Source organism: Phoca vitulina, unplaced genomic scaffold (genome assembly GCF_004348235.1).
Source record: "Phoca vitulina isolate PV1807 unplaced genomic scaffold, GSC_HSeal_1.0 scaffold9, whole genome shotgun sequence".
Lineage (NCBI taxonomy): Eukaryota > Metazoa > Chordata > Mammalia > Carnivora > Phocidae > Phoca > Phoca vitulina.
In genome coordinates this window covers 13,768,985-13,796,518 of record NW_022589712.1, presented here as the reverse complement: position 1 = coordinate 13,796,518, position 27,534 = coordinate 13,768,985, and positions in this window count along the sequence as shown.

Sequence of the window (27,534 nt, the reverse complement as noted above, 5' to 3'; positions counted from 1 at the left end):
ACATGTGAGGTGAGAAATAGAAGGTATAATAAAATATGCCAACTAGAATTTATAGAGATGAAAAGTACAGTTCATCTTAACCATTTACTGGATAGGATCTACAGCAGATAAAAGACTGCAAAATAAAAGATCATTAGACTTCAGAACACAGTAGTAAGACTATCCAAACTGAAACAAGAAATTAATAACTAAAAAGAAATGAGCAGAGCCTCAGTGATCTGTGAGATAATACCAAATAGTCTAATATACATGCAATTAGCGTTTGGGAGAAAAAGGGAGGAGAGAGAGAGAAGAGATTTTCACTGCTGCCCCATCATAGTGAGAGGCTCCTGTTGACAGCTTTTCTCTGGAGTTGACTTCAGTCATGAGTTAGATATCAGTCTTCTGTGTCCCCTAAATTTTAGGGGACTTCTATTAGGCTCCCAACTGTTTCCTTGAAACCCTTCTTACCAGGTTTGAGATGGTGTGAAGGAGACACACACACACTGAGAATTCTCTCCAAAGAATTTCTCTCTATTGACTTCACCTCAACATTTCCTCAAGGAGGCTTAAAGGTTACATAACTAATTTTCAACCACTTCACTTGCAAGTCCAGCATAGGAGGCCTAGCAGTTACTATGGAATGTGAAAGTACTTACTCTCATCATTTTGTTCTAAGCCTTTCTAGACCCTTTCCAAACATTTAACATAATGTTACACAACATCTTGTTGAAGGGTAAACAACTCCCTGTGCTTAGATTAGGAATATGGCCAACATCAAAACAACTCTTAAATTCCTGGGTTATCATTATTGTTGTAAATGTGCTTTGAGATTCTTACAAAACGAGATGCGATATAATTACAAATAGATGATAGTTGAGCACAGTCTTACACAATCCACATAAGTAACTTTGATGATAACTAAAAATAAATGTGCACTACTCAGTCTTTGTGAATATGATGCTGCTCTTTTAGAAGTATTTAAAAATTAAAATTATCTGTAATCTTTTTTTTGTAATCTTTGATTTCAACTTTCACTACAGGAAAATGACCTTCTAAACCCTACACTGCATCATGTGCTTATTTCTTGCACTTAGTTCCTAGACTACTTCTTTGCTTGGAATAACTTTCCTCAATTTTATTTTTCTATACAATCAAATATTTCTCCTTCCTCAAGTTTAGATGTCAGTTCCAAACGTCTTACTAAATTTTTCTGGATTTCTCTACTTACAGTTTTCTTTTATCTCTTAATTGCTATAAAATTCTAGTTTGAACTATGTAACTTGCCCTTACTATGAACTATGACATATTGTTATGGTTTTGAATTTAACTACATAGAGTTTCCAGAGATAGGTGGGCACACAATAAAGGATAGCCAAGTGTGGTCAACTTAAATGGTGGGATGCATGTTCATAGACCTTCTAACTGGACAGCATCCTTGTTTTGATGGATTTAATACCTCTCAGCCTCCTGTCCTTAAAACACCTTCCCTCATTCTGCAGCTTCAGAAGTCTGATATATTTTTTTAATATTACAGCTAGAATAGATCCATCTCTCAAGAATGACTTCAATTAAGACTTCAAAAGCTGTGCATGAACCAAAATACTTATGCATTACTTTACAATAAAAAATATATTTTTATTGAAAGATTTTATTTATTTATTTATTTGAGAGAGAGAGACAGAGAGAGAAAATGAGTGTTGGGGGGGAGGGGCAGAGGGACAAGCAGACTCCCTGCTGGGTGGGGAGCCTGACATGGGGCTAGATCCCAGGACCCTGATAACATGACCTGAGCCAATGTCAGACATTTAACCAACTGAGCCACCCAGGTGCCACTACAATAAAAATTACAATGGCCAGAAAGATTGTACAATTATGTTTTCTGTCCCTGAAAAGGTGTGAGAAGCCAAGTTATAATTAGAAGGAAGCTTGGTGAATGTGAGATCCAAATGAATTAGGTGGATTTACATCATTTTAATATTTTGTGGCATTAGGCTAAATGCATTCATTTCAAAAAGTAGGAGCTGCCAAATGGGTGCTGTTATTCTGTTTTGGGGCCAAAACTCTTTCTTTCTTGGGTAGTCAGGATAATGCCATTTGTTTTTGCTTTGGCAATATTTCTTTTTACGTCATATCTGTGCTGAGAAGCAATCTTCCTTTAAGTAATAATTAGGTACCAATCATTGTTTTTAAGGGGACTTCACATATCTCTGATCCATTATGTATTGACTTAAGAATTTAATGATATTCTTTATTCATAAAGTTTTTGATATATATCACCCTATATGATAACTTCTTCAATATTATTTTTCTTCACAGATTGTAAATTACTAAGTATAGAACCACATCTGATATGAGTCTTGGATCTCCCTTAAATACCTAATACTGGTTAGGGCTTTTAATAAACAATTAATGCATCTGCATTTGATTAACAATTAAAAATATTGACTAAGAATTTTTTTTTTATTTTGATTGGGTGTCTTCTCTCTAAGGAAATATTTTCTAGTCACATCCATGATCGAATCTTGAAACTTCCTAATTTATCACAGTTATTGTTCTAAACATCCCCAGTCATGTTTCTTAGTTGATGTAGGAATTAATTCTATTGCTGCCACTCAGTATTACTAGAATTTGACCCTTTTAGCCCCAAACTGCCCTCATTTCTCACCTCCTGATTGCACTCTATTTTGAGGGTTCCATTTCTTTTAAATCCCACTCTTATGAAGGAAATCTTCCCAGTATATATAGTGAACAGAGAGACTGCCCTCTTCTTTGTTGGCTATATTCCCTTGTATTTCTAATAGCAAGAAGAATAATTTTAAAAAAGAAAGACAAACTAAAAATAAAACATAGTAGAATATTTGTAATATTTGCCCTCTCGTTGCCTATGTGAGCATAAGCTAAATTGTATGAGTTTATGTGAAGAATCAATAAACTCAATTGTAGACCATAAACATAATTAATGATTGTGCAGAAATATGTGTATGTACTATGCATACAAGGGTTTGTGACATTTGTGAAACACCTATCATAACTATTTTCTCATGACTGATATATACTAAACAATAGAACTTATTAATGCAGATAAATATAAAGCAGTTAGAAAATGTGAGTGGCACAGCAAAATACAAAGGAAAAGCTGTAAGATTTTCTACTCTCCCCTCCCCTTCCTTCTCCACAATATCCTCTCTAAAGAAAACCACTGCTAATAACTTCTTGTGATTTCTTTTAAAAAGCTCCATGTACTGTTCTGAAGCTTGTCTTTAATTGTTTAATTTGTGGTATCGTGAACGTTTCCCTGTGGTCATTAAGAAGGCTTATAATTTGCTTTCGTTCTTCTAGTGGTTGCATTTATGTCATTATTTAATATACTGAACTATTTTTATTGTTTCACCTACTGTAGATGGGCCCCACCACCTTCCTGCTGGGAAAAAAATGGGGAAATTTTTCAATAATGTTTTTCTCTCGGTTTCCTTTTCCACTCTGACTCACATTTTATCCTGGGTTGTGTTCTTCGTAGGCTTATTCCCTCATGTCATCCCATTTATAGCTCAAAGTAGTATATGCAATGCTCTGTTTCTTGATTATCCAACATTAAAGCTGCCTATTGACTTCCTGAAAAGGCAGACAAAGAAATTAAAGCACTTTCAACCTTTTCCCATTTTTATGCTTTCTTCACCTTCAAAATATGACTATTTAATTTCATATTTTTTAGATTTATCTTAGCTTGTTAATGCATATTTGACACAGTTAAAGAGGCAGAATGCTTTAAAAAATGAAAATTCAGTGTTTCCCATTGGTACATTTGGTATGGTTTCTTCTTTCATATATATGTGAAAATAATAAAATAATAAATATATATATATTTATATATATAAAATAATAAAAAAATATATATTTTAAGTTGTCTCAATTCCATTACAGATTTATCAAGATTTGAATCAGGTTTGCTATATTTCCTGAGAACTTTCATATTTGAGAATACTTCTCTGCCAGCCCTTTATTAAATGACTCGTTATATAACCATGGGTCAAATTTTCTAAAACTTGACACTTAGTGGATATTGTTTCATTTTCTCTTAATTCTGGATGCTGCTATGAAGAAATCCTAAGTTTGTTTGATTTTCTCTCTCTTGTAAAAACATCTTTCCACCTCCAAAGATGCTTGAAGTGTTTTTTTTTTCCTTTTCCTTTAAATTTAATAGCGATCGGGAGGCACCTGGATGTCAATCCTTCTGTGTCCTTATTTTCTCAAACTTGAAGCCTCTTTTAATTTATAGATACAGTTCTATTTTATTTCAAGAAAATTTTCTTGTCATATTTTGGAATATATTTTCTGTTCCATATTTTGGGTTCTTTAGGATTATGTATTTTATGAAATATAGTTATAAAATTTTATAAACTATAATTAACCTTTTTTCATGTTTATCTGATTGTCTATCTATAAACCTCTCTATAATTGCATTAATATTTTTGACTACATCCTCTTTAATTAATTCATGTATTATTGTTATCCAATGTTTTATTTTTAGCTTTGTTTCTTGCTCTATCACTTATGTAATGATATTCCTTTGATGTTCATTGTTTTTCTTTATACTGAAATCTCAAAAATATCACTTTTATCATTTTATTTTGTTTATATTTAAGGTAATATAAAAATCCAGTTGTACTATAAATATAAGAAGTGTTAAAATTGACATTTTCTCATATTTATTCTATGAAAAGTTATTTCTTTAACTTTAAAAATTATTACTTTATATCAGGAGAGCAAGATTATGGATTTAATGTGAAAAAAGTAAGGATTTTGTCAAATTATTTAAAAGCAGTATTTGATACTTAATCTAGCTAATGATGACTGGAGAGTATATTGAAAAAAAATATTTCTTAATATTGTCAGGAAGCTTTCAAAATGGTATCATGGTGATAATCCTCTAAAATCTTAATTTCACCTCTACGATGTTGTCGTAATTATGCCTGGCTATTGTTCAAAGGTGGTGAGAGAGCTCTATGCAGCCTAATATATTCTGAAGCTAGGGATATTCCATGAAGGATTTCTTTCTAATGAAGCCACTGCTTGAATGCCAATCCCCTTAAGTTTGACTGTCCATGCTAGGAAAAAAAAAAAAAGACTAAGTGTTCAAAATTGATTATTCAGAGAAATAAATCTATTTTTTTATTATGTTATATTAGTCACCATACAGTACATCATTAGTTTTTTTTTTTTTTTTTTTAAATTTTTTTTATTGTTATGTTAATCCCCATACATTACATCATTAGTTTTTGATGTAGTGTTCCATGATTCATTGTTTGTGCATAACACCCAGTGCTCCATGCAGTACATGCACTCTTTAATACCCTTCACCAGGCTAACCAATACCCCCCACCCCCTTCCCTCTAAAACCCTCAATTTGTTTCCTGGAGTCCATAATCGTTCATGGTTCGTCTCCCCCTCTGATATCCCCCCCTTCTTTTTTTCTTTCCTTCTCCAAATGTCCTCCATGCTATTCCTTATGTTCCACGAATAAGTGAAACCATATGATAATTGACTTTCTCTGCTTGACTTATTTCACTTAGCATAATCTCCTCCAGTCCCATCCATGTCGATGCAAAAGTTGGGTATTCATCATTTCTGATGGCTGAGTAATATTCCATTGTATATATGGACCACATCTTCTTTATCCATTTGTTTGTTGAAGGGCATCTCGGCTCCTTCCACAGTTTGGCTATTGTGGACATTGCTGCTATGAACATTGGGGTGCATGTGGCCTTTCTTTTCACTACATCTGTATCTTTGGGGTAAATACCCAGTAGTGCAATTGCTGGGTCATAGGGTAGCTCTATTTTTAACTTTTTGAGGCACCTCCACACTATTTTCCAAAGCGGCTGTACCAACTTGCATTCCCACCAACAGTGTAAGAGGGTTCCCCTTTCTCCACAACCTCTCCAACATTTGTTGTTTCTTGCCTTGTCAATTTTTACTATTCTAACTGGTGTAAGATGGTATCTCAGTGTGGTTTTGATTTGAATTTCCCTGATGGCTAATGATGATGCACATTTTTTCATGTGTCTGTTAGTCATTTGTATGTCTTCTTTGGAGAAGTGTCTGTTCATGTCTTCTGCCCATTTTTTGACTTGATTATTTGTTTTTTGGATGTTGAGTTTGAGAAGTTTTTTATAGATCCTGGATACCAGCCCTTTATCTGTAAGTGTCATTTGCAAATATCTTCTCCCATTCTGTGGGTTGCCTCTTTGTTTTGTTGACTGTTTCCTTTGCTGTGCAGAAGCTTTTTATCTTGATGAAGCCCCCAAAAGTTCATTTTCCCTTTTGTTTCACTAGCCTTTGGAGACGTATCTTGAAAGAAGTTGCTGTGGCCGATGTCGAAGATGTTACTGCCTATGTTCTCCTCTAAGATTTTGATGCATTCCTGTCTCACATTGAGGTTTTTCATCCATTTTGAGTTTATCTTTGTGTATGGTGTTAGAGAATGGCCCAGTTTCATTCTTCGGCATGTGGCTGTCCAATTTTCCCAGCACTATTTATTGAAGAGACTGTCTTTTTTCCATTGCATATTTTTTCCTGCTTTGTCGAAGATTATTTCACCATAGAATTGAGGGTCCATATCTGGGCTCTCTATTCTGTTCCATTGATCTATGTGTCTGTTTTTGTGCCAGTACCATGCTGTCTTGGTGATCACAGCTTTGTAATATAGCTTGAAATCAGGCAATGTGATGCCCCCAGCTTTGTTTTTCTTTTTCAGTATTTCCTTGGTGATTCGGGGTCTTTTCTGGTTCCTAACAAACAAACTTTAGGATTGTTTGTTCCAGCACTAATATTAAATGACTTTTGTCAATTGATCTGTATAGATGTGTAACACATGTATTTTGTATACATGCATTTTGTTAACTGAAATATAGAGATGCACAATACCCACAGTTGAACTGTATCCAATAATTTGCAATATATTTGGGCTCCATTCTTTAACTTCTTTTAACTCTAGATGCAAAACATGTTAAACTATCAAAATCCTTTTGTTTTTGCCATCTTGGTAGTTATGTCTGCAAACTATCATAGTAAGAATTAATCAGGGGTTGAGGGAGGTAATCAGACCTTGAGTATTATAGTTTAAAATTATATTATGAATTATTCTCCATGATAATCCAAATTATGAGCTGCCTTAATGCTCTAGGGTCTGAATAAGTCAATGTTTCATATGACTGATTAATGTTCATATAGAGCATATAAACAATCTAATAATAAGTTAGGCACCTGAGAAAGCAACAATAATATTTTATTGCCAAATTGATAAACTGATCTACTTAAGATGAGCCAATCATTCTTTTATTTTTTTAAGATTTTATTTATTTATTCGGGACAGAGAGAGAGAAGCACAAATGGGGTTGGGAGAGAGGATCAGAAGGAGAGGGAGAAGCAGACTCCTCACTGAGCATGGAACCAGATGTAGGGCTCAATCCCAGGACCCTGAGATCAAGACCTGAGCCAAAGGCAGACGCTCAACTGACTGAGCACCCAGTCGTCCTGGCAATCGTTCTTTAAATGATTAGCCAGCCAAGAACATAGAATGTAAAGCTTGTTCTAAAATTAAAATAAATGAAATTCATTTAAAAAAACCCCACTTTTTGCTGAGTTGGAAAGAAATAAATTTAAAATAATCAAATTATTATACTCTTCATTGATTTCACTATGAGTTAAAAAAGACCCCAAGGCATGAAGACAGTGCAGAGTTCAAGAGATTTTGACATTGTTTTATCGACCTAGTTGCTTTTAAATTACTGTTTTTCTCAACTCGATATAATGAATGTCTCAGTCGCCTACTTATAAAAAGTAATGTTTCCAGGTTAAGGGCAGTTGGTGCTCATCCAAGATAAAAAATATTATTGAGCATTAGCACATGCTTAATTTTAGATCATAAACACAGCCATTCCTTTCTCTAGAACTAAAATGCTTATTATATGGGTGTTATTATATCTCTGAATTATTAGCATATTAAATAAATCAACTTTGTCTTAAACTGCTTAAATAATATAAGAATTGGCCTACTTAAATAGTCAAGTTGGGGAATCATTCTCACCAAGAGAAATATGGGGGATTAATTAGAAGCACTAGAGCTGATAGAATATCTTAAAATGTTACAATATAAAAAGGGATCGGTGGTCAGTAAACTAATTGATCTCTTCTGGAAAGTTGTCACTACACAGTCCCTTCTGAGGAAATTTTCACATTAAGCCAATTATAAGCTGGTTGGGAAGAAGAAAACAGAAGGGGAATTTATGAAAATTCAAGATGTGTGACAATAAGTAGCAGGGTGTAAGCCAATGTGTTAACCTTCTATGAATGTACAAATCTGATACTAAAATCAAAATCAAAAGAAAAGTTTTCTAGACATAGGAAACTATGGTCTTTAAAAATAATTTTGTTTTCTTTAATTGGTATGTTATAGTTCATTATTATATGAAAGTGAACTCATTTATTATCTGTTAACCTTTATAATTTACACTTATCATTGTTTGAAGTGGTTAATAATCTAATAATATCTACTCTGATGTCAGAGTCTGGGTATAAATCTCGGTTGCAGCACAATTAGGAAAAGTTATCCCATATTATCCAAATTTGAAAAAGACAAGAGGCTGATTGCTTGAAACTTTGATATTATTCTAGAGCTTTTTCTAAATTAACCTGTTTGAGTAAAAAAGCTTTTCCAACTCAGACATCACCCCTCCTCAGAGGATCTTTGGAAATGAAAAGTGTAGCACAGAAAGTTTGAGTAACATGCAATGGATAGAGATATTGGTGATTTGCCATTATTAGGGGTAGAGAATCAGGCACAGAAATGTGTACATTATTATGATTTTATAGCCTGGTAGAGAAAACTTCTAAAGGTATTGTGGCTTTATTAATTTATAGAAATGTAGCCAATTTTTTATATAATTTCCTATCTCATTCAGACATTCCTTTCTTGTTTGACGATGTTCCTGAAACATCCTTTTACCCAAATTTTTGTCTTTTCTATTGTTTTCATTATTAATGAACTAAATAAAACTTTGACATTGGTGAAAACACTTATAAAAACAAATATGTCCAAAGCCTTGATAAATGTCTATAAAAAGAGCTCACCATGCCTTGTGACCCAGAGAGGAAGCAATCAAAGGAGAACCACCATTGCAAACACCACGGTTTTACTTTCCTGTGGCCTCCATATGGAAGTGCCCCAAACTTGGTGGCTTAAAACAACCGAGGTTTATTCTCTCACTGTTTGGAAGGCTAGAAGTTCAAAGTCAAGATGTTAAGAGGACCAGTGGTCTCTGAGGATCCTAGGGGAGGATCCCTGCCTCTTCCTAGCTTCTGGTGTTGCTTGCATCTTTGGCATTTCTAGCACCAATTTCTGTCTCCGTTGTCACATGGTGGTCTTCCTGTGTGTCTGTGGCTTTGTGTTTCCAGTTTTTATCTTCTTATAGGGCTACTAGACACTGGATTAGGGCCACTCTAATCCAATATGAATTCATTTTAACTTCATTACATCAGCCAAAGCTCTATTTCCAAATGAGTTTACATTTACAGGTTCTGGGGGTTTAAGACTTCAACATATGTTTAGGGGGACACGCACAATTCAACCCACGCACCCAGACATCCATTTGAGCTCATGCAGAGTCTTCCTTTCCATTGTTCTGCGTGAACTGTGCTTTGCTCCTAACTAAAGCTAAACACTCGACATGTGCACTAGATCGCATCCTCTTTGGCTCATCAGTGATATCTGAACAGAAAGTTTCCCTCTTTGTCTTATATCAGCAGGTTTTCTCTCTTAATTCGATCATCAGCATTGGCATATGAACACATGAAATTTATCTCACCCTTAAAAACAAAGAAACAAAACCAAACAACCTCCCTGCACTTTACCCCACGTTTCCCTCCTGCCAGTATTCCATTTCTTTGCTCTTTTTATGGCCAGACTGTAAACATAGATGAGTTTTCTATACTTCCTGCATCTAATTCTTCTCTTACTCATTCTATCTTTGCTCTACTGCAATTGCTCTTCTCAGGGTCAAAATGACCTTTATATTCCTAAATTCAATGGTTAATTCTTGGTCATCACCGCTCTCTGACACAGCTGATTACGGCTACCTCCTTGAAAACGTGTTTTCTCTGTCTTCGGAACACCACAGTGGTCTCCTTTCCTCCTAATCTCACTGATTACTTCTCTTAGACTCTTCATCATCTCCTAGCCTTTACATATTAGAATACCCTTGGGCTCAGTTTTGGTTCTCACAGCTTTGCTGATGACATGAATCCCAAGGTGAGACCCAGCCTCATGGCTTTAAATACTTTAAATCTTAAAACCTTTAAATATTTGTGCAGTTGATTCCCAAGTTTACCATTCCATCCTGACCCACTCTTTGAAGCTTTGGACTGGTATATTCCACAGCCCACTTGACATCTTTGATGTCAATATTTGATATAATAATATTTTTAGTCTTTGTTTCCTCCTACTAAATGAAAACCATATGAATGCAGAAATTTTGGCCATTTGTTTTATTGTCTTGGTAATTATCTGATAAGCATAGTGTAGGCTCAAAATACGAGTTGACTGAATAAGTGGACTTTCCTTTTCATATCCTACCTAAGGGCAGCAGGCTGTAGACATATTTACAGAATGCAAAGAAAGCAACAAAAAATGTAAAGCCTGAGTCCTAAAGAGAGAATGCTGCTTTGCCAAATGAAGGTTTTTAGTTCTTTCCATGCCAGGAAAAGTAGAGTTCGCTTTATTTCTTCATTGGACTCATAGACTAATTGTCAGCCTGTTTATATTATTTAGACAGATTCTAGAATATGTGAAACATTATAAAAACATTTAAGAAATAATGTAACTGATAGTATGACCATCCTTTCAAAAATTAGTGGCTGAAATAAGCAGATTTTCCTTTGATAGTTTCTTCAATAGTACTGAAACCTGTAACAATTAAGAACCAGTGTTTTACAGGAAGAATTGCTTTTTGTTTCTTTGCTCACAAAAATGCATTATTATCCTACAAACTTAATTCCGGATCCATTACTATCTGTAGTTTCAAAATTAGCTGCCAATTGGTATATTTGTGCCTATTATGGTAAATAACCCATTTTGCAAAATAAAATAAAATAGTATAAAAATCCATTTCCTAGAAACAAGGAGAGTAAAAAAAAAAAAATTCCACCATAATTGGGAACTACTCAATATTCAGTGGGGCAAGATAAGCTACAAAATACCTTAAAACTTACTGTCTTTCTATTTATTTTAGACTAACTAAAGAATAAAACTTACCACTATGCTTTTTTTATGACTATATTCAGCTAGAGGTGTATTTGGGGGTAGTTAGTGGGGTCTTATTCCAGAATCTAGCAAGATTCTAAATAAGTAGTGGCCCTTGAGTGATTCTTGATGAGACTGATCCATTTATAGGGAGAGCAAAGGGATCATCCCACTGACACCATAATTAATTAAGTCATTTCTCAATTTGTTCATAAAACAAACTCATTTTTTGATGGTACTAGTGAAAGGGACTGATAACACATATTTTAATATATTTGTCACTATATTAGGGATAGAATTTGTTCAAGTAGTGGGTGATTCATGAGATACATAACAAGAATTTGAAAAGAAATTGGATGGAACAAAATCACCAGAAACATATTTGATATCATTTTAAAAATTGTCTGTAGAAAACAGTTGCTATCCAAGAAATGAGTGTGGGATAAAAATTTTAAGGTATCACTAAAGACTATAGTAACCAGAAAAAGAGATAATGCATTTGAACTGTTTTAAATATATCTAGAAGGAGGAGAATTTAGAAGACTAGTGAATCTCAGACTGAATTATGTTATGTTTTAGCACTTCTTTAATGAATCTGTTAGCCAAAGACTTTGGTGCTTCAAAATAAAGCAGCATGTTTAATCTGTAAACCATCTGTCATAATTGCAGTACAGCAGTTGTTCTGAAGAAGGCAGAAACAAGCAACCTCTATCTCTCCAAAATCTGAGGGAATGCTGTTATGTTCTGGTAAGTCACACAACACGGTCTTTCTGTTTTGAGTCTCTAAATGGTGCTTCTACGGACTTCATGCATCATTCCACTTCTCGTAAGTTTCAGAGACAAGCATTGAATTAAGTATATTTGGTACAGATGGAGACATGGTCTTCTTGGATTTGGTATGTGATGACTCTTAAGAGGCAGTGACTGAGTATAAAGCACACCATCTAAGGAGGCTTTTCATGAATCTGTTTACTTTAAAGTTGATGTTATTTGCCACTCAGTGCTAAGTAAACAGTCTCGTGGGTTCTGGCTTCTGCTTGTCCCCATATGTTTGGGATGTCTCCATTGGAAGGGACTCAGTGAGATCTGCAAATCCAGAGGATTTGAGCACCTGTAACTCCTTGTGCATACTCCTACTGTTTGCACTTAACCAATCATTGATTGGAGGTCATTTCTCCCGGGGCAGTGTGAATTACTTTAGGGCAAGACCATGACTCACCCACTTCTCTGACCTCAGCACTTTTGCTGTGTCTGGGATGTCATAAGCACTCAACCATTTGAAAAATAAAACTGGCTCCATAGTTTGTTGAACTATTCTTTTATTCCATATAACTTACAAAAATATTAGATAGGATTATGAGTGCTCTGATCCCTTTTTAGTCATCCTCTCTGCCCCAAAGTGTCTCTTTTTTCATATGTAAAGAGTTAACTTAGATAACAAATAAAGCCGGAGAATAATGGATATTAACTCTGTTTCACGATAAAATAAATCAATGGTCTGGAACTTTGTCAAACTCCTCAGGTCCATTGCAAAACTACATGTGTTAACATTTTCTTCTATATTTTTTTTTTCTCCCGTGGTCTCTTGGATAAGAACTTACTGCCTGTGACATTTTAGTTCTAAAATCTTGCCATATTTAGAGGACTCAGGCATTATATCCAGGGTATTTTTGGAATTCTTCTGTAGAAGAACGACAGTCACAGTACTGATTTTTCAATTTCATAATTTCACTGCTGTTTGCCTTTAAAAACTTTTTCATGTATGCCAGGCAATCTTTATAATTATTTGAATTTAGTTTTTCAAATAAGCCACTTTGACAACATTCTGAGCAATTTTTCTTTTTCAAATGTGACATTTCCTCAGAGACAATTTCATAATGAGAATTTTCTTACTAGCTTCCTCAGTAAAATCCAAAGCAAATAATTAGATTGTGGTTATTTTTGTCTCATTTTCTTTTGTGCCACATTAATCAAGTCCTCTCATTGATGGCCTAATTTCCAGCCTCCTATAGAAGAAAAAAAAAAAAAGTAAATCCTATCTTTTCCCCCTTTGGAGCTTCCTTAGCATATTCAGTATCTTCTGCAATTTCTTCTTTACTTCTGATCAAAACACATGGGCCTTTCATGGCTATTCTCTAAAAATGCAATAGAGCAAATATTCTTTTTCCATTCAGAGACTACTTTGCCTTGGGCAGGCAAGTTTTGATTGAGTTTTGATTGAGTTTATGAGCTTCCTGATGGGGCACATAATGTATACTTTTACATTTACATAAGTAGTTTTAAAAAACCATCTTCAGTTTTCTTGAAAATTATTTATTTGAGCATGCATATCCTAACATCCCTTTTGGTTTACTTCTATATTTTTCTTTTTAATTTAGTAATAAAGGAATTTACTTTTTTAAAAGTCTTTTTTCCCTGCTAGAAAAATTAAACTTAATTTTGTGGTGTCATTCCATAGGTTTTCAATATGGTACTAAAAACCTCTTCTGGTATACTTCCTTTCCTTTATATCCAAAATTTATTTTTCCCAGTAAATAGTTATTTGTTTGATTCAGTACCCCTTCTACTCTGTATATAATAGAGGCTTAATGTCTTCACTGATATTCAAACCTTTGCCCAGAGAAAGGAACCTTATCTCTGAAAATCATGGATTTCTCTCATTAGCTGTTCACATCTGAGAACCATTCTGGCTGCTTTGTAATTAAAGCAGAGTAATAACTACCATTTATTGAGGACTTATCAAGTGCCAGATAATGTGCTAATATGTTATAATAAGCTTTCCCTCATTAAATTCTCACAATAACTTTGTGGTAGTAGAATATTTTGTGTATTTTATAGTAAGGAAGCTGGAATTAGTTTGAGTAACTTGACCTAGATCAATAGCAAGGGAAAGAGGTAGGGATTTGAACTCATGCTGGTGGTCTTTGGCATCTCGGCCCATAAGCTGCATGCTTGGCACACCATCCATTTATCTATAGTATCCATTATGCAATACTGTGGATTAATTGATATCAATTGGATTCTCTATTTACTGGTCACTGTTAGGAGGTTGGCTTCTTAGCGTTTTCTGCCTTGGCAATTAGTGTCAATTTTAAAAAAAGAAGGCACTGCTTCCCAATTCTTTAAATATGAGTAACTCTTTTTTTTGTGATCAATTTTACAGACTTTCCAACAGGATTATAATGATACTTTAAAATAATGATTGAATAAAATATATGAAAGAAAAAAGCCACCAGGGAATTCAGTAATGCTGTTAAATAGATTTGCGTTTCACTTATTGCCATAGTATCTACATACTTTGTAACTGCAAAACCTGTAGATATGCTATTATTAATGAACTTCCAGAGCAAGTGACCTCCTATGTTTAATATTTGAGTCTCATATTTTCTTGTTTCCTTATTTTCTTGCCCTGAGACAATAGTTCTTATCTCACATTGGATGTGTACTTTATTTTCTCTAAATAACCTAAAAATAGCCACATATATATGTAAATATGCAGTAGGCAGAATATGTCCCCAGCAAAGATATCTACATCCCAATCCCCGTCACCTGTGAATATGTTCATGTTACGTGGCAAGGGAGAATTAAATGTGTGGATGGAATGAAGGTTGTCAATCAGCTGACCTTAAAATGTAGACATTCTTTTGGATTGTCTGTGTGGGCCCAATGTAGTCAAAACAGTACTTGAAAGATGGGAAAGGGAGGAAGAAGAGGGAGAGAAGCAGATGTGTTGCCAGAAACAGGTCAGGATGGTGCAGTACTGGCTCTGAAGAGGGAGGAAAGGGCCCAGAGCCAAGAAATGAATGCAAGTGGCTTGGAGAGGTGAGAAAAGCATGGAAGTAAGCGCTTCTAGAAAGAACGTGGCTGCCAATGCTTTGATTTCAGCTCAGAGAGGAATCATTCCATACTTTTGACTCCAGAACTGGAAGATAATGAATATGTGTTGTTCTAAGGCATGAGTTTATGGTAATTTATTACAGTAGCAATAGAAAAAATATGTATGTGTTTGTGTATATATATACAGTATTAATATTGTATTAGTAGCAATTTTGTTTTTTAAATACCATGCTACTATGGTCATTATGCAAGAAAATCACTAGCGTGATTTAAAGAAGAGTCTTATATTACCTTTGCTAGTACTGTAATCAGGCATATATATGCAGCTATATATTAAGAAGCTAAAATCTTATCTACAGACACTCTAAAGGTTTTATACTAGTAAAAACAATATTGTGTGTTTTATTGCAATAAGGAAAACAAACTCTTCTATTTTTAGAATATCCACTCCCTTGAAAGTGTGACCTTGGAACTTACCAGAAAAGATTAATCATGCTATTTTTCCTTTATAAAACCAAAGTATTACAGATGCAAAAACATTACACACCATACTCCTTCACATAGATAACCCTGTCATTCAAAAGCCTGGTTTCTCACATATCTCTGCATCTCTGCTCTCCTGAAAGTTTTTTTTTCTCTTTGTGTCATTTACCATTAATCTAAGCTGCCCTAGAAATTGCTGGTTTCTAAAGTACATACATAAATTTGTTGTCTTTACAAAAACAACTTAAAATTCTGTGGATCTTGGTGACAATTTATCCTTCCTCTGTGGAACAAAGACCCCTCAATTACCTGAAAATTATGTAAAGAGTGCATAGCTCCCTTTCTAAATCCCTGCAAAATTATAAAAATCAAGAACTACTTTGAAATACCTAAGTATGTGATTTCCTCAAAATTGAATACTTTCTAAGATAAAAGCATGAATCATTTCTCAGTTTCAAAAATACCTAAGGATTTTAACATCAATTCGATATAAATCAAATCTGTCCCTTTGTCAAAACTGAATACCTACGGGCTGCTTGGGTGGCTCAGTTGGTTAAACGTCCGACTCTTGATTTCAGCTCAGGTTGTGATCTCAGGGTCCTGAGATCTAGCACTGCATCTGGCTCCCTGTTTAATGGGGGAGTTTGCTCCTGGTTCTCTCTCTCCCTCTTCCTCTGCCCCTCCCCTCACTCACACACGCAAGCTTTCTCTCTCTCTCTCTCTCCCTCTTTCTCTATCTCTCTCTCAAAATAAATAGATAAAACTTAAAAAAAAACAAACAAACTGAATATCTAGGAAGCTTCAGGAAGTCATGGTAAGCTCTTACAGTTGACCAGAATAGAATGATTTAAACTGATTATTTCTTCTCACTAATTAGACACATATTTCTAACTTTTTCACAGCTGGAACGCTTGTTCCTTTGCTGAGCTGTGGTTCCTCCCAGAGGCCTTCTTGGGTTAGCCGGCCAAACCTCTGGGAGAACTGTTGTAGCAATTTTGTTGAGTTACCATGTTGCATCCTGCAAGGAAATCACCAGGGTGATTTAAAGAGGAGCAGTTCTGTGACCTTTGCTAGCGCCTTAATCTTGCTACCTGCAAAATAAAGGAAGTTTTGTAAACTTTGACTGAAAAATGTAATTCTTTTATCGATTCAAAACACCCTACTGCCTCTCTGCCCTAGAAAAGTTCATAGCTAGTGAGGTACTATAGTGTGAATCTTTGTCCCGAAGACCACAGCATATATTTGGGGAGCATGCTAGAAGAAAGTGCTAAGTCTACTTTGGGAAATCTGACAAGATTTCAGAGCAGAGCTTATCAGGAAGGATGATTAGGAATTTGCTATGGTAGGGATCAAAAAGACTATTCCAGCAATGAAGAACACCGTTTCCTAGGATGTGAAGTGTGCATGCTGGAGTATTTGAGAGCAGGTGAGATCCTGACAACAGGTAAAACTGTAACCGGACGGAGAATCATTTCCAAACTCAGGTTTGGCTGCTTACTGCTCAGAAATCAATACTCAAGAGACAGGTGAGGGTGGGAAAGGAAAACTGTTTTATTCAGGAAGCTGTCAGCTTGGGAACATGGTGAGTAATGTCTCAAAGGCCATCTTTCCTGGCCAGGGGAAGCTGGAAAGTTTTTGTTTCGTTTTGTTTTGTTTTTAGATTTTATTTTTTTACTATTTGAGAGAGTGCAAGTGGGAGGAGGAGCAGAGGGAGAGGAACAAGCAGACTCCCCACTGAGCAGGGATCCCGCCATGGGGCTTGATCCCACCACTGTGAGATTATGACCTGAGCCAAAATCAAGAGTTGGAGGCTTAACCGACTGAGCCACCCAGGTGCCCCTGAAGCTGGAGGGCTGTAGAGCGGAAGGTATGGGAAGAGGGAGGGGGCTACGTGCACGAGAAACAGGTGGCCAGGGTATTACTTGTATGTTGACATGACCCTGAACAGACTCTCTGGCTTCAGAGGCAGCTGTTTTCAAGTGTGGTCAGGTCTTACCTTCTGGGAAAGGTTGGTCCTTCCCTGCTGAAGACCAGTGGTCTGCAAATCTCAAGGAAAGTAGGTTAGTTCCGCTATAGATCAAGGGACTGTGGTCAGCAAGCAAGGAGTGCATGAGCTTGAATCAAGTGAACCTTTAAAATGGGGGAAAGTGCTGTTACAAAACCATTTGGGTAGATGGGATAAGGTTATGAAGAGCCTGAAGTGTCACGTTAAGGAGTCTGGATTTAATCCTGTTTTCAGGGGTGCATAGATTTTTAATTAGAAGAAGGAAGAATAATATTTATATTTCCAAGCAACATGACTCAATAACTGAATAGGACGGATGGATAAGAGGAAGTATAGAAGAATAGGGGGCCTGATGATGAGGTTACTGTAGTGAAAGTTTCCAGCTCCACTAGTTGTCTGAGATTTCTAAGCAACGAACACAGTATCTGGCACAAAGCAGGTACTCAATAAATAGGTGTTAAACATTACTGAATGAACCAGTGAATATAGGCCTGAATTAAAGCTGGATGGATTTAAGAGAATTGTAAGAAACTGTAAGTACTATAACCAAAACATAAGTTTCATGAGCTCAGAGGTTTATTTTTTGCCATCTTATCTTTCATGCTTGGTATACAGATCAAGTTCAATGATTACTTGTTTGAATGAATAAAGACAATTATATCAAATGTACTATATTTGGCCTTTTCAACAACACAAAAAAGTATATGCCCATATCTTATTCATGGTAGCATGGTTTATAATTGAAAATCATTGGAAACAATGTAAATGACCATATATAAGAAGATTGTTGAATAAAGCATGGTACATCCACACAATTCAGTGAGATGAAGTTCTGAAAAAGCATAAGGAAGGCTTTGGTGAATTGATATTAAGTATTAAATGATTTCCCAGGATGTATCATTAAGTGAAATAAGGGAGTCACCAAAGAATATCTATGTATCTATAATATGCTACTTTTGTGGCAGAAACAAGAAGTAAGAAAATGTACATGTGCCTGATTATTTGCAAATAAAATAACGACAAAGAACAGTAAGAATAAACTAGAAACTAGTAAGATTAGTAATTTACAGGAGTCGGAAGAGAATGGGGTAGAAATAGTGCAGGAATGAGGAGAGGGTCATGGAGTGACACTTTCCAAATACATTATTTCATTTAGTTCTGACCTTGAGAACAATGTTAAGATTTTATGGAACCCTTACCAAATGAATAAATGAAATCAAATAAATAAATGAAGAAAATTCAAAAGAAAAAAGGAAACTAACTATATTCCAAATGAATAACATAATTACACTTAAGGGACGGGTAGGAGGACCTAATATAAATAAGTCTGGAAGTGTTTTGACTATATGCCTTCAAGAGAAAGACAAAAAAATATAAACAAATATTAAATTCAGTTAGTATGTGTGTTGTTGTTATTTTTTAAAAATAGTCTTATTTTTTAGAGAAGTTTTAGGTTCACAGAAAAATTGATCAGAAAGCATAGAGAGTTCCCATATACCCCATCCCCCAACTCTTAGCCTTACCCACTATTGACACCTTACACAAGGATGGTATACTAGTTATAATCAATGAACTTATATTCACAAATCATTATCACCCATAGTCTATAGTTTAAATTGGAGTTTACTCTTGGTGTTATACATTCTATGGGTTTTGACAAATGTAGAGTGACATGTACTCATCACTGTAATATCATACAGAATGGTTTCATGCTCTGAAAATCCTCTGTGCGCTGTCTATTCAGTACTCCATCCCCCCAAATCCCTGGCAACCACTGATATTTTTCGCTGTCTCCATTGCGTTATCTTTTCTAAAATATCATGTAGTTGGAATCATACACTTGTTTTATCTTTTCAGATTGGCTCTTTCCATTTGGTAATAAGCATTTAGGTTTCCTCCATGTCTTCTCGTGGTTTGATAGCTCATTTCTTTTGAGCACTGCATAATATTCCATTTTCTGGACATACTACAGCTTATGTACCTGTTTACCTATCGAAGGCCATTCTGGTTGCTCTCAAGTTTTGGCAGTTATGAATAAAACTGCTATGAACATTCATGTGAGGTTCTGTATGGACATGAATTTTTAACTCCTTTGTGTAAATACACAAGCTTGATTGCTGTACCACATGGTAGGAGAATGTTTAGTTTTGTAAGAAATCATCGAACTGTCTTCCAACATGGCTGTACCATTTTTCACTCTCGCCAACAGCGAATGAAAGTTCCTGTTACTCCATATCCTTGGAATTCAGCGTCAGCACTTCCAAGTTCCTTGCATGCTGGACTACGAACTCACAATGCTTGTTTTTCACAGTAGCTAAGTTTGTCAATTCTAAAACGACTATATGTATAATCATGGCCTGAGCAAATAAATAAATACTCTATGGAAAAGGACACCCAGGTTGCTAACTATTAGAGAGAATCTTACATTAAGGAAAGAAAGAAGGTTATAATAAATTTTGTGACATTGGATTAGAATTTGCAGGTTTCAGTGTGAACTCAGCTTGTGTATGTTTGCACTGATACGTGTATCTAGGTCCAGATATATATATGAAAGTAGAAGTAGATGTGTTGGCATATGTATTTCTTAGCTATGTCCATGGAGGAGGCCTAGGACCTGTAATGTCCCCAAATTAGAGGGCACATCTAGCAATACATGCTGGTTTCTAAATACCAATTTCCAATAAAAGGAGCCAGAACTCCTTGGAGAAATGGCTGATTCCAAGGCTGACACAGTGCTATTGGTTGAATTATGTCATCCCAAATTTCATATGTTGAAGTCTCAACCCCAAGAATCTCAGAAAGTCACCCTATTTGGAAATAAGGCCATTGCAGTATCATTAGTTAAGATGGGGTCATTAGAGTGGGCCATAATTCAGTATGACTGGTCTCATTGTAAAAAGGGAGAATAGTGTGTGAAGATACAGAGACTTGTGTAGAGGGAAGATGAAGTGAAGAGACATGGGGGTAGGTGGCCATCCACCAGCCAACGAGTGAATCCTGGGACAGATTCTCCCCCACAGCCTCAGAAGGAACTGCCATGCTGCCAACTTGATCAGAGAACTAGGAGATGATACATTTCTGTTGTTTAAGCCACTGAGTCTGTGGTATTTTGTTACAGCAGGCCTAGGAAATTAATATACTTAGGAAAAGTATAAGATGAACATGGAATAACTTGGTTAGAAAAATAAAGAAATCTCAAAAAATGAGGAAATGTCAAAAGACACAGGGACCAGGGGACGCCTGTGTGGCTCAGTCAGTTGGGCATCTGGAGTCCCAGGATCGGGTCGTGGTTCTGGGGTCCTGGGATGGAGTCCGGCATTGGGTTCCCTGCTCCTCGGGGAGCCTGCTTCTCCCTCTCCCTCTGCCTGCTGCTCCCCCTGCTTGTGCTGTCTCTCTCTCTGACAAATAAATAAATCAATTAATTAAAAAAAAAAAGACACAGGGACCATTTTGAATATGGAACAATTTGACCTTCAACAAAAAGTTATTGATAGTAAAAAACTACAACCCACTGAATATAAGAAAACTTTTATACGGATGTGAACAAATAAATGACTGAATAAATTAAAGGGGAAGTTCTTTTCTACAGAAGGATCCCAACTAAAACTCTAGAAGAAATGACAGTATTAGGAAGCCACTATTTGCCAAGAATTATACTAATTTTTTTTAGAAAGGACATTAAGTGAGAAAACAATGGTATCAGAGAAAATACTATATTTGCACAGTCTCTATGTTCCCACAAGAAACGTATTAATTACTATAGAAAAATAGTGGCGTTACCATGGAGAAATCTGAAAGGCACCACCTTAACCAGCTGATCAAAGTTAATGTCAACAATAAGGGGACAGGGGCACCTGGGTGGCTCAGTCGTTAAGCGTCTGCCTTCGGCTCAGGTCATGGTCCCAGGGTCCTGGGATCGAGCCCCACATCAGGCTCCCTGCTCTGCAGGAAGCCTGCTTCTCCCTCTCCCACTCCCCCTGTTTGTGTTCCCTCTCTCGCTGTGTCTCTCTCTGTCAAATAAATAAATAAAATCTTTAAAAAAAAATAATGGGACAAATTGATAAAACGTGTCTTGATGTGTTGCACTGAGAAGGATGAATACCATCACTTATGTGGTATTCCTGTAAAGAATGCATAATATAAATCTAATCATGAGGAAACATCGGAAATATCCAGTTAAGAGATGTTCTGCAAGATAAGCAGCCTGTACTTTAAAAAGTGTTTAGGACAGAAAAGACAAAGAAGGACTGAGAATTGTTCCAATATAATGAGTAAAGAGGCATCGTAACTTAACTCAATAAAGAGGACATTAGTAGAACAATTAGCAAAATTCGAGTATGATTTGTAGATTAGGTAATAGTATTGTATCAATATTAATTTTCTGATTTTAGTAAGTTACATTTAGTCGTATAAAAAATCCTTGTTTTTAGGAAATATATACAGAAGTATTTAGAGATGAAGGCACATCATATTTGCAACTTACAGAAGTTTCAGGAAAGAAAAATTATAGCAACATCTCTAGCTGTCTAATCGATCAAGAGAATGAATGGTAAGGTGTGGTAAAATGTTAAGACTTGAGGAATTTAGAAGAGGTGTATAAGGGAATTCTTTATACTACATTTACAACTTTTAGGTAAGTCTGATTTTATTTCAAAATGACAAGTGCTGTACCTGGTAAGAGATAGGTAAAAAGAAAGAGAAGGAAAGAGGATTTGTGGTATATTTTACTTGAGTCACTGGCTAGGTGGTAAATTACCACTGAATTCCTGGCAAATAGAAATTATTGAGTAGGTATTAAGAATATGGGAAGAGGAGTGGTTTTAAGAAGCAAGATAATAAGTTATTTGTCACAAGTGTGAGATTTGTTCTATTCAGTAATATTTTTTTTTAGCCAAAGGGAAAAAATAAAGGGAATGTATATATATATAGTGAATCTGGACTAGGGATATATATAGTGAATCTGAGGAGGTACTAAGGGAGGAAAGCTTTCATTCACTTCTGCAGTTTCTTGGGGGAAATTCACCAGATGGTTGGTGAAACTGTCTTTCCTACTGTATCAATTTGTGCCACAGGACACCTTGTGGGATTAGTGAACAGATCCTTAAGGAAAAAAAAGGTCAAGTGAAGGGGTGTATTGGATCCTCTCCTCCCTCAGTGTCTTGTTTATAGAGACAGACTGAACAGGAAGAGCTGAAACAGATTTTCCTCCTTCCTTCTGCCTCTTCAGACCCCTAAGGAAAGCATTTTGTTATTGATCTACTGCCTGCACCTTCTGGAACAGCAGTTTTGATCTATAATTCCTTTGAAACGGCTGTCAGCTACACAGGTTTATGCCCCTTTTCTTCACTTGCCCTTCTGATATGTGAATTTGGCCAAGGAGTGTCTCACTGGCTTTTTTTTTTTTTTTTACATTTTTTTATTTTATTATATTATGTTATGTTACATAATAACTGGTTATTTTTAAAATGAAAAAATGAAACAAACCAAAACTGCTGGATGGAATCCATCAGAGACTCCACTGCTTCATGTAACAAGTAACCTTGTTGCTGAAGTCCAATCATTCTTACAGCACACCTGCTTCCAAGGTCATTTGGAGTTATTTGTTGCAATGTGTTTGGCACAGGTTACTCAACGTGTGGTGAGAAAATATTTCTTCACGCTGCACATGCACTATGCTCTACCCTTTTGAAAGCCTTTGCTCATACTGTTTGGCCCTTACATTATTTTGACATATGAGAAAGATGAAGCCTAGAAAGTTGGGAGAGAACCTGCTAAGAGGGCACTGTGGGTTTAGAGATGAGGCATTGCCTCCTTTGGTTCCCACTGTCCCAAAGTCCCGGGGTTACCTGCCCTTCCCTAGGACTCAGCTCTTCCATGGTTCAGGGGAGAGTCTGTTCTGAGTCGGTTTGGAATTATTAGCTCTGTGAATCAGAAGACATCGCTTTCTCTTCCTGACATTCTAGAACCTGTGTTGTGATGTTAGATGTTAGTTTCCTCGCTTTTCCTGTGGGGAACATATTTCTGTTTTTTTGAGCACATGCTCAGAAATCTTCATGGGAGATAAGCGATAGTTTCCATGTTCTCGTTCTCAGCGAGTTTGTAATCTCACAAGCAAACTGTGATCTGTGAAGTAATAGTAGCAACACAAGACCCACAGCTGCCCTCAGTAACATCACCAAAAGCAGGACTTTGTCACAGTCTTCGCTTTGACTCCCTGTGTTATACGGAGAAGACAAAGGATAGTTTCATTCACAAGATTGTAACATTGTTTTTTGAATCTTTAAGATGGTTATCAGATCAGATCTAGCAGACCCTGTTTATACCTGACAAAGAAACATAAACCATATAAAGATTTTTTATAGATGAGGCCCTTCTCATATTGTGTCTTCTGCATTCTCCCAGTTGGCTTCCTTTTCCAATCACCATGACCAGCCTCTTCCTGAAATAAAAATGTATTGACGAGAGAGCTTGAGAGTTTGTTTTTTTCAGGAATTCTTTCTCTTCTCCCATTTTCTTACTCATCATTGGACATTGAGCTTTTCAAATACCGGACTTCCCGAGTCATCCTGCACCATTTGGTGCATGTTCTAGTTTAATTTTATGTGTGTATCCCCTATGATCTGAAGTTATATCGTCTTCAGACATAAAAATAGGAGAAATGAGGTCTTTATCAAAAGAAAAAAGATTAAGAGTGTGTAGTGGTTTGAATTGTGCCCCACCCAAAGATATGTCCCTACATCTTAACCCCCAGAACCTGTCAATGTGACCTTATTTGGGAAAAGGATCTTTGCAGATGGGATTAAGTTAAAGACCTTGGGATGAGATTATTGTGGATTAGGGTGGTCCAGCTGCAAGTAATTTATGGAAGACACAGATGGAAGAGGAAAGACACAGGGGAGACAGAGACAGCCCTGGGCCCCCAAAAGTCAAGGAACAGCTGGAGTCCCAGAAGCTGGAAGAGGCAAGGAAGGGGAGTTCCCTAGAGCCTTATAAGAGAGTGTGGCTCTACCAACAACTTGGTTTTTGACTTCTGGCCTCTAGAACTATAAGAATAAATTTCTGTTGTCGTAAGCCACTCAGTTTGTGGTGATTGATTTGTTACAGCAGCCTTAGGAAAGTAATACAGAGGATATTCCAAAAATTTAGCAGGAGATACAAAGGGTTCCTCATACTGGGCAAGTGGTTGGGTAGAGCTTCAACATAATAACTTGTTAAGATAAAGAAAAATTGGGAAAAGAGTAGAGAGAAAACTCCCCCCCCTCCCCGAGAATGTGTGTCCACCCTTCCTTTCATTCTGTTATAGAAGGAAGTGGTCACCTTCTCCCAAAGCTCTAGCTTCTGTCACTTCTCAGTAAAATCCCTCCCTGTGCCCTTTACCTTTACTCTCTTTACAGTCTCTCTCCTCTTAGCATTTAAACGTATCCTGGTAAATATCATCTAAAAACACAAACAAAGAGAAAACCTTAACAAGATGTCTTGGGGAGGCTGTCCGTGGCTGGACATATAGGTCTACTTCAGTTTTTATACTGCTGTATAGTATTCCATAGTGTGTATGTCAGTTTGCTTATTCATTTTTCCATTTCCCTATTGAGATGGAAATTCATTATCACTCTATCACCGGAAGGGCAGTGTGCCTCCTTTATATAGGTGGGAGTTCTTGCATTGGAGTAGAAGGGGTTCATGGTGTTTCAGATGATATGATATGCACATTTTACATTGTGATATGTATTTGCCAAATTGCTTTGAAGAGTATATCAACTTAAACTCTGTCTGCTCTGTTGGATGGATTTGCTGTTGTGTACCTTCTATTCTCTTCCTTCTTTTCAGGCCGTCCCATCCATTCTCATGGCTTCTATGACCATTTATAGTCACCCTTTTTATTCTCAAATCTATGATGCAAAATCTCCTGATTTTGCCTGTCCTCAATCTTCTGATTGAGACTCTTATCCACCTGATGATTAGACGCAGCCATTTTGAATTCCACAGAGAGCGGCTCCCTTTTCTAACTCCCTGTCAGAGGATCCAGCGAGCTCTTGTCATTTCACGGTCCATCTCCACCACCACGATGGATCTAAGTCACCATCGTCTCTTACCCTTTCTGGTGTGACATGCCAGTTGCTTGTCATGAATCATATTCTTCTGTAATCTATTTTTGATGATCTTACTTGTTTCTTTCATCAGGCAGCTTTTTCACTGCTGAGTGTGACCCCCGTGGTTCCCTCAGCCTGGAGTGCCCTCATTCTGCTTTTTCTCCTGAATTGCTGTATTCTGATCACAGCTTAAATTTGATTTCCTCTAGGAAGTCTTAACTGACACTTGCCCTTACTTACCCCCAGTGTTTTTTTATGGTAGATGCCCCGCCCGGTGCTCTTTTAGCTCTTCTGGTGTTCCTGTGATGATGTCCCTATCAGATAGTCTATTCTATCTTCCCTTACACAAAGAACTTACTTTCTTGATTTTTTAGCTTTATAGAAAATCCTGAAATGTAAGTTTTCTAAGATTCTTCCTTTTCCATAATTGTTTTGATTAATCAAGTTTGTTTATATTTTTATACAAATTACAGTATCGAATTTTCAATTTCTATTTTAAAAAAAGCTGAGGTTTCAATTGGGATTGTATTGCATTGATGGATCAGTTAGGAGAGAATTGATATTTTAGAACTATTGAGTCTTCCAATCCATGAACATGGTATGTATTTCCTTTTATTTACACCTTTAATTTCTCTCATTAATGTTTTGTGGTTTTCAGTAAGAAGTCTCACATACTTATTGTTGAACTTATCTTGAAGTATGTCACATTTCTGATGCTATTATAAATGGCAGTGTTTTATTAATTTCAATATTTAATTTATCATGGGGCTTGATCCTAGGACCCTGGAATCATGACTTGAGCTGAAAGCAGACCCTTAACCGACTGAGCCACCCAAGTGCCCAGAAATACAATTAATTTTTCAATATTTATTTGTGTTCTGAGGACATTTAAAAGTCACTTATTAATTATAGCAGCTTCCTAATAAATTTTGGGGGATTTTCTTGATCAGAGAAGTAGGTATACTCTTATCTCTGATGCTTCTCTGAATATATGAGATGCTTTATTTTTTTTTGAGAAAACAACAAAAAAAGTCATATTTATCATCTCTATTCACTGAAAAAGGCCTAGAAATTATAACTAGCCAAGTAGATGTGCATACCCATAGTATCTAGTGTTTGGCCTTCATTTTTGACAAAACAGAACCAGTTCTTTTTTGATAAATGGCTGACTTAATGCTTAAGGCAGGAAATAAATAAGATGAACCTGGAACATATTATCACATCAGTTGTTAAGAAAACTATCAAAGACTTCTTAGGAAATTCAGAAAATCTTGGGTGCAAACTTGAAGAGGCTTCTCAGTCCAACATGGGTTAATTTGAATATCAAGAGGAAGAATACATAAATAACAAAAACATAAAATATGTTTAAATTAATGATTTCATAATTATCCTTAAAATAAAGAACCGGTCATTACTGGGGAATTCTGGAAAAACCAGTTTATAGTTGTGGATGGTAAATCAAGAGAAAAGATCAAATATTTACTTTGATTTTTAAAACAAGCTTTTACAACTGGCCAAAAAAATAATAGAAAAGGAGAAGTTTCTTTTTAAAGAATTGTTGAAGAGAGTAAATGAAGACGAAAGGATGACATTAGATTTTCACCCTAATGAACTAATGCAACATTAAGAACTGCTAGCAAAAAAAGGGCACAATGAATTATTCTTCCCATCCCAATGACAGGATACACTTATGTATATATTCTTGTTAAAAGAAAAAAGAATGAAACTGGATCTGATCAAATCTCTATATCTATCACTACTTGACAAGAAATAGGAAAATAAGTTAAATTTTAAAGGTACAATGAGGACAATCTAAAGGGTAAGAAACTGTATGGGACAAA